General features: G+C 36.7%; 1 protein-coding gene and 1 pseudogene across 8 annotated transcripts in view; one reads left to right on the plus strand and one right to left on the minus strand.

Moving 5' to 3' along the window:
* The window catches only part of SENP7 (SUMO specific peptidase 7), a 165,409-nt gene that overhangs the window by 87,516 nt on the left and 62,192 nt on the right, over positions 1–15,701 (plus strand). The gene's annotated exons all lie outside the window — the stretch shown is intronic.
* LOC125175077 (U1 small nuclear ribonucleoprotein C-like) lies at positions 3,624–8,950 on the minus strand (annotated as a pseudogene).

Raw genomic sequence — 15,701 nt, forward strand, 5'->3', positions numbered from 1 at the left:
AAGGAAAACTGGGAAACTCACAAGGTTGTGGAAATTAACATACTTAAAGCAACCAATGGGTCGAAGAAGAAATCACAAGGAAATTAAAAAATGGTTAAGAATGAAAGAAAATGAAAATATAGCATATCAAAACATATGGTATGCATTAAAAGCAGTGCTAAAGGCAAAATAAATGTATAGCTGTAGATGCTTACATTAAAAAAGAAGAAATATCTCAAATCAACAACCTGACTTTACAACTTAAGGAACTGGAAAAAGAATAGTTTTGCCAGATACAGGATTTTTGTTGACAGGTTTTTTTATTCAGTACTTTGAATATACCAACCCAATGCCTTCTGACTACTATGGTTAGTGATGAGAACTCTCATAATCATATGGAGTGTCCTTGGTATGTGATGAGTCGCTTCTTTCTTGGTGCCTTCAAGATTCTTTGTCTTTGTCTTCTGACAACTTGATTATAATGTTTCTTGGTACAGGTCTCATTGAGTTTATTCTGCTTATAGTTCTTTGGACTTCTTGGATGTTTGTATTCATGTCTTTCATCAAATTTGGAATTTTTTTGTGATTATTTATTTCAGTAATTTCTCTTGTCCTTTATTTTTTCTCCTACTGAGATACCAGTATTGCATATATTGGTCTGCTTGTTGTTGTCCCACAGGTCCCTTAGGCTCTATTCACTTTTTTCAAAATTTTTTTGATCCTCAGATTTGATAATTTCCATGATCATATATTCAAGTTCTCTTCCTGTCCTTCCTTCCCTTTCCCTTTCCCTTTCCCTTTCCCTTTCCCTTTCCCTTTCCCTTTCCCTTTCCCTTTCCCTTTCCCATTCCCATTCCCATTCCCATTCCCATTCCCATTCCCATTCCCAAACTTAGGGTTGATGATGGACTATTTCTTCTGCCGGTTCAAATCTGCTTTTTTAAAGTTTATTTAAGTAATCTCTGTGCCCAATGTGGGGCTTGAACTCATAACCCCAAGATTAAGAGTCTCATGTTCTCCCAACTGATCCAGCCAGGTGCCCCGTGAGTTTTTAATTTTAGTTATTAACTTTTTAACTCCAGAATTTCCTTTTGATTTATTTATATATTTTGCTTCTTGATATTTTTGTTTACCCATTAATCATTTTCTTGACTGTCCAAGACTTCCTTTTTTTTTTTTTTTTTTGTAGCTTTTTGATGATCTTTAAGACAGTTGTTATAATGTCTTTTTCTTCTCTTGAGTCTGCTTTCTGAATTTTTTTCAGGGACATGTTCTGTTGATTTTTTTTTTTTTTTTTCATTTTGAATCATCCATGGTTTCCTGTTTGTATGCCTTGTGATTTTTTTGGTGTTGTTGAAAATGCAACATTTCAATCTTATTATGTGGTAAGTCTGGAAATCTGATTCTTCCCCTTCCCAAGGGTTTGCTGCTTTTTTTCCTCCCTCCCTCCCTCCCTCCCTTCTTTCCTTCCTTCCTTCCTTCCTTCCTTCTCTTTCTTTCCCTCCCTCCCTCTTTCACTCTTTTCCTTCCTTCCTTCTTCTCTCTCTCTCTCTCTCTCTCTCTCTTGTTCTTTATTGTTCACATGACTCTGTTCCACACATCAGCTTGATGTATAAATATAAGATCTTCCCAGGTCCTTTATAAGCTTGGTCTTTTTGTAGTAATTTTTTTTTTTAATGTTTATATTTGAGAGAGACAGGGAAAGAGAGTGCGCAAGCAGGGGAGGGGCAGAGAGACTGCGACAGAATCTGAAGCAGCCTCTGGGCTCTGAGCTGTCAGCACAGAGCACGATGTGGAGCTCACACTCAGGCTCACACTCACAAGCCGTGAGATCAGGACCTGAGCTGAAGTTGGACACTTAACTGACTGAGCTACCCAGGCACCCCTTGTAGTAATGTTTGTGCCTTTCTGAATTCCCTCATGTATGTGATTACTTTCTAACAATCACAATCCTTAAATGTTTGGTTTCCAAAAAGAGAAAAGGGGAAAAATTAAAGGGGGGAGTAGATAAAACAAAATAGGTCTAACCCTTTAAGTCTCTTGGAAGTCATAAGTGTTGTAACAATGGTGGTGGTTGCTGCAACACTGGCTGCCTTTCTCTATGTCTGCTCATCCATGAACAGAAACAGCAATCAGTGATCAGAATACAGATTCCCAATATTTGGAGAATAAGGTTCTTCTTGCTTACCTTGGTGATTGCAAGCCTGTGCAAACTATTTTAAGAACTCAAGCTTTGCTGCTTACTTTGTTGTAGGGGTAGGGGACTGGGTCACTGCTACCACTGTTGGAGCTCAAATTGACCGAAATTAACTGTAACTTGCGGTTGAATCTTTTGACTAGTAGTTGCAGGCCTTCAATAGACTCTAGAATCCCAAAATAGTTGCACAGACAGATTCTGCTAGTGTAGATGTTGTGTAGGTGGGAGGATGGTAGGTGGTTCTGACTCCACAGTCTTCCTGTGATCACTTGGTATATGTTTTATAGTTTACTGCACAGGGATCCTTGAGTTATTCTTGGTATCTGAATTTTTTAGTGCTTATAAATGATGTAAAAATTTCCATGTTCTTGAATAGTGTTGAAAATGCAGCAAATACTATATAATATTTTTTATTATAAGAGAATAATATAGGTTAGTAATTTTATATAGTTTTTTTTATTTAAAATTTTTGGCCTAGTTTAATATAACCATTATGAGTTGTTTTGTTAATAATAATTATTATGAGTTAGAGTTTTGTGTGTATAAAGATTTAATTCATTCTCTGGCTATTTTAATTAATACCAAATTGCTTTCCCAGTGTTTTCTATCAATTTATTTTTAAAAATTAATTTTGCTGATATATTATTGACAGAACATTGTATTAGCTTTAGGTATACAATATCACCATTTTATGTATGTTTATATTGTGAAACTATTATTATTTTAGAGAGAGAGAGAGCACGCACAAGTGGGGGAAATGAGCAGAGGGAAAGAAAAAAGAATCTTAAGCAGGTTCCATGCTCAGTGGGGAGCCCAGTTTGTGGCTTGGTCCCTTGACCCTGGGATCATGACCTGAGCTGAAATCAAGAGTCGGATGCCCAACTGACCCAGCCACCCAGGTGCCCCTATATTGTGATATTAATACAATAAATTTAGTTAACATTCATCAGCGTGCATATAGTTATTAAATTTCTTGTGATGAGAACTTTGAAGATCTACTGTTTTAGCAACTTTCAAATACACAATACACTGTTGTTTACTATAGTCACTATGCTGTATGTATGTTACACCCTTAGCACTTACTTGTCTTAATACTAGAAACTTGTACCTTTTTAATACCTTCTCTTCTCTCCAACCCCCCCCCCCCATTCCCTAAAACTACCAATCTATTGACTGTATCTAGATGTGGGGGGGTTTTTTTTGACTAAAGCAGTTGACAATTTTATTTTCACATTTCACAATACAAATAAAAATTGATAATTGCTTTTTTTTTTTTTTTTTTGTTCCACTACTCCCCTGCCAAAACAATTCTGTCTTTGACAGGAAGGGAGAGCAAGTCTTCCTTGTCATGCTGTTAGAAAACACCCAGAGTCACAGCACCATGATCTACTGGTGAAGTAGAACATGTAATATAAAATGGATATAAAGATGTTCACATTTCTCCTTATCAGTCTTGTTGACTCTTTCCTGGCCAACTAGGCACCATCATGGGATAGGTAGGGAGGTCTCATCATTGGGGGCTCAGGCATAATTGGCAATTGGCCTCACATAGGTGGCCTCATTCCAGGAGCAGGTCCCACTGGCATCATCCCAGGAGGAGGAGGAGTACCCATCATTGGCATCATGGAAGGGCCCCCCATATGAGGTGCTGGCATCATACCAGGGCAAGGAAGACCCAAGAGACTGGGAGGAGGTGGGATCATTGCCCCTTAGGAGGAGGAACAGAGAATCAAGTAGGAGATATTTTTCCTCGTTGAAATGTAGCAGCTGTTTTGTTGATCAGGCTCTGAGCCTGCTCTTCCATCCATTTCTGATAGTAGTCTTTCACATTCTCTTTGTGTTTCCTACCACTGCTCTGTGTCTTTCTCACAGATGGAGAGTCATGGTTGAGGTATGTGTTGCAGTAGTTACAGTAGAACTTAGATGTGTTGCTCTGTAGGCCATTGGCCAGTCCCTCCCATTTTTTTTTTCAAGGTTTTACACAAAAGTGAGATCATACAGTATTTGTCTTTCTCTTTTTGATTTATTTCACTTGGCGTAATGCCCTCAAGTTCCATCCATGTTATCAGGCTTTTTTTTTTTTTGGTGGCTGAATAGTATTCCTGTGTATGTGTCTTATATTTGCTTCATCCATTCATCTTTTAGTGAACATTTAGGTTATTTCCATGTCTTGTCTCTTGTAAATTGCACTGCACTGAACATTGGGGCACAGATATCTTTTTGAGGTAATGATTTTGTTTTCCTAAGCATAAATACCCAGAAGTGAAAAAGCTGGAACATATGTCAGTTCTATTTTTAATTTTTTTCCTTTAAAAAAAAATTTAAATTCAAGTTAGTTATATTTGTTAATATAGTATAGTGTTGGTTTCAGGAATAGAATGTAGTGGTTCATCATATATATATATATATATATATATATATATATATATGTATATACGTATATATATATATATATGTGTATATATATATATATACGTATATACATATATATATATATATATATGTATACACACACACACACACACACACACACACACCACCCAGTGCTCATCCCAACAAGTGCCCTCCTTAATGCCCATCACCCATCTAGCCCATCCCCCCACCGACCTCCCCTCCAGCAACCCTCAGTTTGAGCTCTGTCTTTAAGAGTCTCTTATGGTTTACCTTCTTGTCTGTTAAAAACTAATTTTTCTGTCCCTTCCCCTGTGTTCATCTGATTTGTTTCTTAAATTCCACATATGAGTGAAATCATATTTGTCTTTTCTCTGACTTATTTTGCTTAGCATAATGCATTCTAGTTCCATCCACATTGTTGCAAATGGCAAGATTTCATTCTTTTTGATCACCAAGTAATATTCCATTGTGTATATGTATGTGGGTGTGTGTAAATATATATATAGTAAATAATAATATATTTATATTATACTTACTTATATTATAATATAATATATTTATATTATATTATAATATAATAATATTTATATAATAATATTATATAATAATATATATAATATTATAATAATATATTTATATTATATTAAATTATAATATATTTATAATAAATAAATATATATAATAAAAAATATATATACGCATACATACACATACACACACACACACATACATACACAACCTGTTCTTTATCCATTTATCAGTTGATGGACATTTGGGCTATTTCCATAATTTGGCTATTATTGGTAGTGCTGCTGTAAACATCAGGGTGCATTGTGCACCTTTGATTCAGCATTTTTGTATCTTTTGGATAAATACCTAGTAGTGCAATTGCTGGGTCATAAGGTAGTTCTATTTTTAACTTCTTGAGGAACTTCCATATTGTTTTCCAGAGTGGCTTCACTAGTTTGCATTCCCACCAGCAGTGCAAAAGGGGAACCCCCTTTCTCTGCATCCTTGCCAACGTCTCTTGTTGCCTGAGTTGTTAATTTTATCCATTCTGATGGGTATGAGGTGGTATCTCATTGTGGTTTTGATTTATATTTCCTTGACGAGTGAAGTTGAACATCTTTTCATGTGTCTGCTGGCTATCTGGACGTCTTCTTTGGAAAAGTGTCTATTCATGTCTTCTGTCAAGTACTTCATTGGATTATTTGTTTTTTGGGTGTTGAGTTTGATAAGTTCTTTATAGATTTTGGATACTAACCATTTATCTGGTACGTCATTTGCAAATATCTTCTCCCATTCTGTAGGTAGCCTTTTAGTTTGTTTGAGTGTTTCCTTCACTGTGCATAAGCTTTTTATCTTGATGAGGTCCAGTAGTTCATTTTTGTGTCTTATATTTTCTTCATCCATTCATCTTTTTCCATCCATCCAGCATCATTTTCACTTTTGTTTCCCTTGCCTCCGGAGACATGTCTAGAAAGAAGTTGCTGTGGCCGAGGTCAAAGAGGTGGCTGCCTGTTTTTTTCTCTAGGATTTTGATGGTTTCCTGTCTTAACATTTAGTTCTTTCATCCATTTTGAGTTTATTTTTGTGTATGAAGTAAGAAAGTGGTCCAGTTTTATACTTCTGCATGTGGCTGTCCAGTTTTCCCAGTGCCATTTGCTGAAGAGACTATCTTTTTTCCATTGGATATTCTTCCCTGCATTTTCAAAGATTAGTTGGCCGTATATTTGTGGGTCCTTTTTGGGGCTCTCTCCTCTGTTCCATTGATCTCTGTGTCTGTTTGTGCCATTACCATATTGTGTTGATGATTATAGCTTTGTAATACATTTTGAACTCCGGAATTGTGATGCCTCCAGTTTTGGTTTTCTTCTTTCTTTCTTTCTTTCTTTCTTTCTTTCTTTCTTTCTTTCTTTCTGTCTTCCTTCCTTCCTTCCTTCCTTCCTTTCTCTTTTTTTTTTAAATTTTTTAACGTTTATTTATTATTGAGAGACAGAGAGAGAGCATGAGCATTGGAGGGCAGAGAGAGGAGGAGACACAGAATCTGAAGCAGGCTCCAGGCTCCGAGCTGTCAGCACAGAGCCTGATGTGGGACTCAAACTCACAAACCACGAGATAATGACCCAAGCCGAAGTTGGATGCCCAACTGACTAAGCCACCCAGGCACCCCCAGATTTGGTTTTCTTTTTCAACACTACTTAGGTTTTTTGGGGTATTTTCTGGTTCCATACAAATTTTAGGATTGTTTGTTTTAGTTCTGTGAAGAACACTGGTGTTATTTTGATAGGGGTTGCATTGAATGTGTAGATTACTTTGGGTGGTATAAACATTTTAACAATATTTGTTCTTCCAATCCATAAGCATAGGATGTTTTTCCATTTCTTTGTATCTTCAGTTTCTTTCATAAGCTTTCTATAGTTTTCAGCATACAGATCTTTTACCTCTTTGGTTAGGTTTATTCCTGGATATCTTAGGGTTTTTGGTGCAATTATACATGGGGTCGATTCCTTGATTTCTGTTTCTGCTGCTTCATTATTGGTGTATAGAAATGTAACTGATTTCTGTATGTTGGTTTATATCCTGCAACTTTACTGAATTCATGTATCAGGTCTAGCAGGTTTTCTATGGAGTCTTTTGGGTTTTCCACATAGAGTATCATGTCATTTGCGAAGAGTGAGAGTTTGACTTCTTCCTTGCTGATCTATATGCCTTTATTTCTTTTTGTTATCTGACTGCTGAAGCTGAGACTTCCAATACTATGTGAACAACAGTGGTAAGAGTGGACATCCCTGTCGTGTTCCTGACCTTAAAGGGAAAGCTCTGAGTTTTTTCCCCATTAAGGATATTAGCTGTGAGTCTTTCGTATGTGGCCTTTATGATGTTAAGGTATATTTCTTGTATCCCTACTTTCTTGAGGGTTTTTATCAGGATAGGATCCTGTATTTTGTTAATTGCTTTTTCTGTATCTATTGAGAGGATCATATGGTTCTTATCCTTTCTTAGTTAATGTGGTGTATCACATTGATTGACTTACAAATATTGAATCAGCCCTGCAGCCCAGGAATAAATCCCACTTGATCATGGTGAATAATTCTTTTAATGTACTGTTGGTTCAGTTTGCTAGTATCTTGTTGAGAATTTTTATATTCGTGTTTATCAGGGATATTGGCCTGTAATTCTTCTTTTTACTGGGCTCTTTGTCTTGTTTTGGAATCATGGTAATGCTGGCTTCATAGAATCAGTTTGGAAGCTTTCCTTCCATTTCTGTTTGTTGAGAAGAATAGGTATTAATTCTTCTTTAAATGTCTGATAGAATTCCCCTGGGAAGACGTCTGGCTCAGGACTCATGTTTGAAATTTTTGATTACTGATTCAGTTTCCTTGCCTGTTAATGGGTCTGTTCAAACTTTCTATTTCTTCCTGTTTTGGTTTTGGTAATTTGTATGTTTCCAGGTATATGTGCATTTTTTCCAGATTGTCCAGTTTGTTGAAATATAATTTTTCATAGTATTCTCTCATAATTGTTTATATATCTGTGGTATAGGTTGTGATCTCTCCTCTTTCATTCATGATTTTATCTGTTTGGGTCCTTTCTCTTTTCTTTTTGATAAGTCTTTTCTTTTTGAAAAGTCTGGCTATGGGTTTATCAATTTTGCTTATTCTTTCAAAGAGCCAGCTCTTAGTTTCGTTGATATGTTCTACAGTTGTTTGTTTGTTTGTTTCTATATCGTTTATTTCTGCTCTAGTCTTTATTATTTACCTTCTGCTAGCTTTAAGCTTCATTTGCTGTTTCTTTTCTTTACATCTCTAGATGTAAGTTTAGATTGTGTATTTGGGACCTTTCTTGCTTCTTGAGATAGACCTGAATTGCAATATACTTTCCTCTTAGGACTGCCTTTGTTACATCCTAAAGGATTTGGACTGTTTTGTTTTCATTTTCGTTTGCTTCCATGTATCTTTTTATTTCTTCTTTAATTTCCTGGTTAACCCATTCATTCTTTGGTAGGATGTCCTTTAACCTCCATGTATTTGAGAGTTTTCTAAATTTTTTCATGTGGTTGGTTTCATGTTTCATATTGTTGTGGTCTGAAAATATGGATGGTATGATCTCAATCTTTTTATACCTGTTGAGGGCTGATTTGTGACCCAGTATGTGATCTGTTGTGGAGAATGTTCCATGAACATTCGAGAAGCATGTGTATTCTGTTGTTTTAGGGTGAAATGTTCTGATGATATCTGTTAAATCCATTCAGTCCAGTGTGTCATTCAAAGCCATGTCTTCCTTGTGGATTTTCTGCTTAGATGATCTGTCCATTGTTGTTAGTGGGGTATTAAAGTCACCTACGATTACTGTGCTATTATCAATTAATCTCTTCATTTTTGTGATTAATTGATTTATATATTTGGATGCATCCAAGTTGGGGGAATAAATATTTACAATTGTTAGATCTTGATGGATAGACCCTTAATTATGATTTAGTGCCCTTCCTCATCTCTTGTTGCAGTCTTTTTTTTTTCTTCAATGTTTATTTATTTTTGAGAGAGAGAGACAGAGTGCGAGCAGGGAGGGATAGAGAGAGAGAGGGAGACACAGAATCTGAAGCAGGCTCCAGGCTCTGAGCTGTCAGCTCAGAGCCCGACGCGGGGCTCAAACCCATGAACTATGAGATCACGATCTGAGCTGAAGTCAGCCACTTAACTGACTAAGCCACCCAGGCGCCCCTGCAGTCTCTGTTTTAAAATCTAGTTTGGTGTAAGTATGAATATTCTGGATTTCTTTTGATGTCCATTAGCATGATGTTCTATATTCTACATTAGCATGATGTCCTACATTAGCAGGATAGTTCTGCATCCCCTTATATTCAATCTGCATGTGTCTTTAGGTCTAAAATGAGTCTCTTATAGGCAGCACATAGATGCATCTTTTTTTTTTTTTAATTCATTCTGATACCCTGTGTCTTTTGATTGGAGCATTTAGTCTATTTACATTCAGAGTGGTTTTTGAAAAATATGGATTTAGTGCCATTGTATTAACCTGTAAAGTTGTGTTTCTGGTGATGTTCTATGGTCATTTGTAGTCTTTGTTTCTTTGGCCATCTTCTTCTCCTTTTTTTCCCCCCTCTACTCAGTCCCCCTTAAAATTTCTTACAGGGCTGGTTTAGTGGTCATGAACTCCTTTAGTTTTGCTTGTCTGGGAAACTCTTTATCTTGCCTTCTATTCTGAACTACAACCTTGCTGGATAAAGAATTCTTGGTTGCGTATTTTTCCTCTTCAGCACACTGAATATTTCCTGCCACTTCCTTCTGGCCTGCCAGGTGTCAGTGGACAAGTCTGCTAATCTTATGTGTCTACCCTTTTGGTTAAGGATGTGTTGTCCTTAGCTGCTTTCAGAATTCTCTCTTTATCTTTGTATTTTGCAAGTTTCATTATGATATGTTGTGGTGTTGACCCATTTTTTTTTTTATTTTGAGGGGAGTTTTCTGTGCCTCTTGGACTTGAATATCTGTTTCCCTCCCCATATTAGGGAAGTTCTCAGCTATAGTTTGTTCAAATAAATCTTCTGTCCCTTTTTCTCACTATTCTTCTGGGAGTGCTATGATATGGATGTGACTTCATTTTATGGAATCACTAAGTTCTCTAACTCTCCACTAGTGATCTAATAGTTTACTTTCCCTCTTCTTTTCAGCTTCATTATTTGCTATAATTTTATCTTCTTTCTCACTATTCTCTACTCTGCTTCTTCAGTCCTTGTGACTATATCCACTTGGTTTTGCATCTCAATTATAGCATTTTTTATTTTAGCCTGAATAGTTTTTAGGTCTTTGATCTCCACAGCAAGAGTTTGTCTGGTGTGTTCTATGCTTTTTTCAAGCCCAGCTAGTAATCTTATAACTGTTATTCTAAATTCTTGTTCAGATATATTCCTTATATCTCTTTTGAGCAAGTCCCTGGCTGTGATTTCTTCCTGACCTTTCTTTTGGGGAGAATTTTTCCATCTTGTCATTTTTGCTGTTTCTGTCTTTTGTGTGTTTTAAAAGTGTGTTATGTTTCCTCACCTGAGAATAATGCTGTATTAAAAAGAAGTCGTACGCTGACCAGGGCCTGGCACTTCACGAAGTGTTTATGGTGTATGGTGTGTGCATTCTGCTGTTGTGTTTTGGCTGCTCTTTCCCACTGACCAGTTTTCTGCAGAGCCCCAACTTGCTTGCATTGGGAAGTGTTTGGACGTTTAACTAGGTGTGCTTTGATTTGTGTGTTAAAATAAGCCTAATGAAGCTGATTTGTTTGTTAAGAAAAGCCTGGAAAAAAGGAAAAAAAAATAACCAAACCTGATCCCAAAAAAAGGAAAAGAAAAGGGAAAAAAATCCAACCAAACAGAGAATCAAAAAACTTTAAGATTGATTCCAAAGAAAAAGAAAGGAAAAAAAAAAGAAGCCTGATCCAATAAAAAGAAAAAAAAAAAGGAGATAAAAAAATAACAAGAAATTCTTAGCCTGATTCCAACAGAAAAGAAAGAATAAGGAAGACAAAAAAGAAAAAATGATTAGCCTTGGTCTATTTCCGCTAGAACTGCAGGTGATGTTATGAAGCACTCAATTTCAGTACACTTGGTGCATGTGGGGTGCTGACTGTCCTGGTCTTCTGGAGGAGAGGCCCCTGTGTTGGCTCAGAGTCAGTCTTGCCCTGGGAGTAAGCAGTTTCTTGGCATAAGCAGGCTCAGTGCTGACAGTCGATCTCATGAACCACTAGATCATGACCTGAGCTAAACCCAAGATTTGGAGGCTTAACTGACTACTCCATCTAGTCACCCCAAAACTGGAAGTCTTAATGGACCCTGTACCGCCTCCCTGTTCTGAGTAGAGCCTCTCTACACTGTGTCTGAAGTCCTTTTTCTTTGAAAAATAGTCCCACGCCTGTGCAGTGTGTGGAATCTATGGTGTAGCACCGCTAAAAGCAGCAAAGGTTCTCTTTCTTGTTGTGTCTCTGTCCCCTGCTAATGAAAGACCTTTTGTTGGCACCTACAAGGTCTTGTGTCCCTGGGAGGGAACCTCTTCCAAAAATACTCCAGGAAGGGGAATGTTCTCTTCCAGTGCACCCTGGAGATCCCTACACCACACTATGCGCTCTGGCTCCACCTCCTTCCTCCCCAGCAGTGCATGCCCCAGCTACATTCTGGAGAAAATCACTCACTTCCAAAATCAGAGTTTGAACTCCAAAGCATCTTTGTGAAAAAAAACCCTGTGACACTCAATACTTCTTGCTCCCCAGTCCATGGTCCAGAGAGGTTTTCATCTTGTGCAAAGCAGATGCCATGCTTTCCCAAATCCTCTCACTTTTTCTCCCTTTTGTGTTTGCATGGAAAGGGTTTGCTCCCCCTCATGGCACCGCCATTTTTTTCTTCCCCAATTCACTTCCACATGCCTTGCACCTGCTACTCTGTCTTCCTCCAACCATGGAGATTCTTCTGCCATTCCACAGATCGATTTCCTGGGTGTTCCGCTTGATCTCACCTCAATACAGCTGTGATTGAGGGACTAGAAAATCCCAGGCTTCCTCTACTTCTCCACCATCTTAACTACTCCCTTATTTTTAATTTTTTTGAGGAACCCATACTATTTTCCACAGTAGTGCACCAATTTACATTTTCATCAAGATTGCCCAGGGGTTCCTTTTTCCCTACGTTTTAGCAAGGTGTGTTATCGAGTTTTTTTTTTTTTTTTTAATGATAATCACTCTGACAGGTGTGAGGTGATATCTCATTGTGGTTTTAATTTGCATTTCCCTGCAATTAGTGATATACCATTAATGCATTACTTTTCATGTACCAGTTGGCCATGTATATGTCTTCTTTAGAAAAGTGTCTGTTCAGTTTCTCTGCCAATTTTTTAATAGAATGTTTTCTATTGAGTTGTATGAGTTCCTTATATATTTTAGATATTAACCCCTTATTAGATGTATGGTTTGCAAATATTTCTCCCATTCCATGTATTGCCTTTTCATTTTGTTGATAGTTTCATTTGGTTTGCAGAAGCTTTTTAGTTTGATGTAGTCCCACTTGTTCATTTTGCTTTTGTGGCCTTTGTTTTGGTATTAATTCCAAATAATCATTGCCAAGACTGATGTCAACAAGCTTACCCCCATATTTTCTTCTAGGACTTACATGGTTTTATGTCTTACATTTAAGGTTTTAATTACTTTTGATTTGTTTTTTTTTTTTTATGGTGCAAGATAGGGATCCAGTTTTGTCCTCTTGCAAGTGGCTGTCCCATTTTCCCAACACTATGAGTTGAAGAGACTCTCCTTTCCCTCTTGTATATTTGTGTCTCTTTTGCCATAAATTAATTGACCATATATATGTGGATTTATTTCTGACTCTTGATTCTATTCCTTTGACCTGTATGTCTATATTTAGGCCATCCCATACTGTTTTGATTAATATAGCTTTGTAATGTAGTTTAAAATCAGGAAGTGTGATGATTCCAGCTTTGTTGTTCTTTCTGAAGATTTCTTTGTCTATTTGGGGTCTTTGGTGGTTACGTATAGATTTTAAGATAATTATATTTCTGTGAAAAAGGGCATTGGAATGTTGGTAGGGATTGCATTGAATCTTAGGTTGCTTTGTGTATGGTGGACATTTTAACACTCTTAATTCTTCCCATCCATGAGTATGGAATGTCTTTCAATTTATTTCTGTCATCTTCGTGGTGGTTTTTTGTTTTGTTTTGTTTTGTTTTGTTTTTTTTCCATCAGTGCCTTAAGGTTTTTGTGTATAGTTCTTTTTTTTCCTTGGCTATATTTTTCCTAGGTATTTTATTCTTTTTAATACAATTGTAAATGAGATTGTTTTCTTAATTTCTCTTTCTGCTAGTTCACTGTTAGTGTATAGAAAAGCAACTGAGTTTTGTGTATTGATTTTGTATCCTGCAACTTTACTGAATTTTTTTTATTTTAAAAGTTTTTTGGGGGCGCCTGGGTGGCGCAGTCGGTTAAGCGTCCGACTTCAGCCAGGTCACGATCTCGCGGTCCGTGAGTTCGAGCCCCGCATCAGGCTCTGGGCTGATGGCTCAGAGCCTGGAGCCTGTTTCCGATTCTGTGTCTCCCTCTCTCTCTGCCCCTCCCCCATTCATGCTCTGTCTCTCTCTGTCCCCAAAAATAAGTAAAAAACGTTGAAAAAAAAAATTAAAAAAAAAAAAAGTTTTTTGGTGTTTTTTTTGGGGGGGGGAGGGAGCGTTCTATATAAAGTCATATCATCTGCATATAATGACAATTAATGCTTTTGAATGCCTTTTATTTCTTTTTCTTACCTAATTGTGCTGGCTAGGATTTTTAGTACTGTGTTGAATAAGAGTGGTGAGAATGAGCACCCTTGTCCTGTTCCTCATCTTAGAAGAAAAACTTTTAATCTTTTACTATTGATTATGATATTAGATGTGGGTTGGTTGTATTGACCTTTATTATATTGACATGCATTCCTTATATACCCAGTTTGGTGAGAGTTTTATCATAAAAGATACTGAATTTTGTCAGGTGCATTTTCTACATGTATGGAGTGATCAGATCCTTTTAATGTTTCATTCTGTTAATGTGGTGTCCCACATTGATTTGTGGATATTGAATCATCCTTGCATCCCTGGAATAATTCCCACTTGATCATGATGTATGATCCTTTTAATGTATTACTGAATTTGGTTTCCTAATACTTTGTTGAAAATGTTTGCATCTATATGCATCAGGCATATTGGTATATAGTTTTCTTTTCTTGTAGTGTCCTTATCTGGTTTTGGTATCAGGGTGATGATGACCCAATAAAATGATTTTAGGAGTATTCCCTCTTCAGTTTTTTGGAAGAGTTTGAGAAGGATTAGGATTACTTCTTTAATTGTTTGTAGAATTACCATGGAAACTATCTAGTCCTGGGGTTTTTTGTATTGGGAGGTTTTTAATTATTAATGTTTATTTTTAGAGAGAGAGAGAGAGACAGAGTACAAGCAGGGGAGGGGCAGAGAGAGAGGGAGACACAGAATCCAAAGCAGGTTCCAGCCTCTGAGCTGTCAGCACAGAGTCTAGCACGGGGCTTGAATTTATGAACTGCAAGATTATGACCTGAGCAGAAGTTGGATGCTTAACTGACTGAGCCACCCAGGCTCCTTGGGAGGTTTTTGATTATTAATTCAATCTCCTTACTTCTTATCGAACCATTCAGATTTTCCTTTTTTTCATGATTCAGTCTTGGTAGGTTGTATGTTTCTAGTTACTTACCCATTTCATTTAGGTTATCCAATTTGTTGGCATATGATTATTTCGTAGTAGTCTCTTGATCCTGTATATTAGTGTGGTATCAATTTTAATGTTTCCTATTTCATTTCTTTATTTAAGTCTTCTTTTTCTAGTTTGTTTAGCAAAAGCTTTGGATATTTTGTTTGTCTTTTCAAAACACTAGCTCTTGTGTTGATCTTTTCTATTGTTTTTCTGGTTTTCATTATTTATGTTCTGATCTTTGTTATTCCTTTCTTTCTGCTAACTTTGGGCTTAGTTCTTCCTTTTCTGTTTTTTAATGTGTAAAGTAAGGTTGTTTATTGGATTTCTTGTTTCTTAATGTAGGCTTTTATTATTATAGACTTTCCTCTTAGACCTGTTTTTGCAGCATTCACTAAGTTTTGATATATTGTGCTTAAATTTTTAATAGCTTCAAGATATTTTTTGGTCTCCTTTTTGATTTATTCTTTTTTAATATTTATTTATTTTTGAGAGAAACAGAGAAAGTGAGCAAGGGAGGGGCAGAGAGAGAGGGAGACAGAATCCCAAGGAGACTCCATGCTGTCAGTGCAGAGCCTGACGCAGGGCTCGAACTCATGAACCGTAAGGTCATGACCTGAGCTCAAACCAAGAGTTGGACACTTAACTAACCTAGCCACCCAGGCGTGCCTCAATTTCTTCTTTGACAAATTGTTTGTTCAGGAATTTATTAGTTAATCTCCATGTATTTGTGAATATTTTAGCTTTTTCCTCCTGTTTTGGTTTTTATTTTAATACTATTGTGGTTAAAGATACTTAGTATAACTTAAATTTTCCTAAATTTGCTACAACTGTTTTTGTGGTCTTCCATATGATTTATAGTTGTCATATG

Source organism: Prionailurus viverrinus, chromosome C2, assembly GCF_022837055.1.
Source record: "Prionailurus viverrinus isolate Anna chromosome C2, UM_Priviv_1.0, whole genome shotgun sequence".
NCBI classification, from domain to species: Eukaryota; Metazoa; Chordata; class Mammalia; order Carnivora; family Felidae; genus Prionailurus; species Prionailurus viverrinus.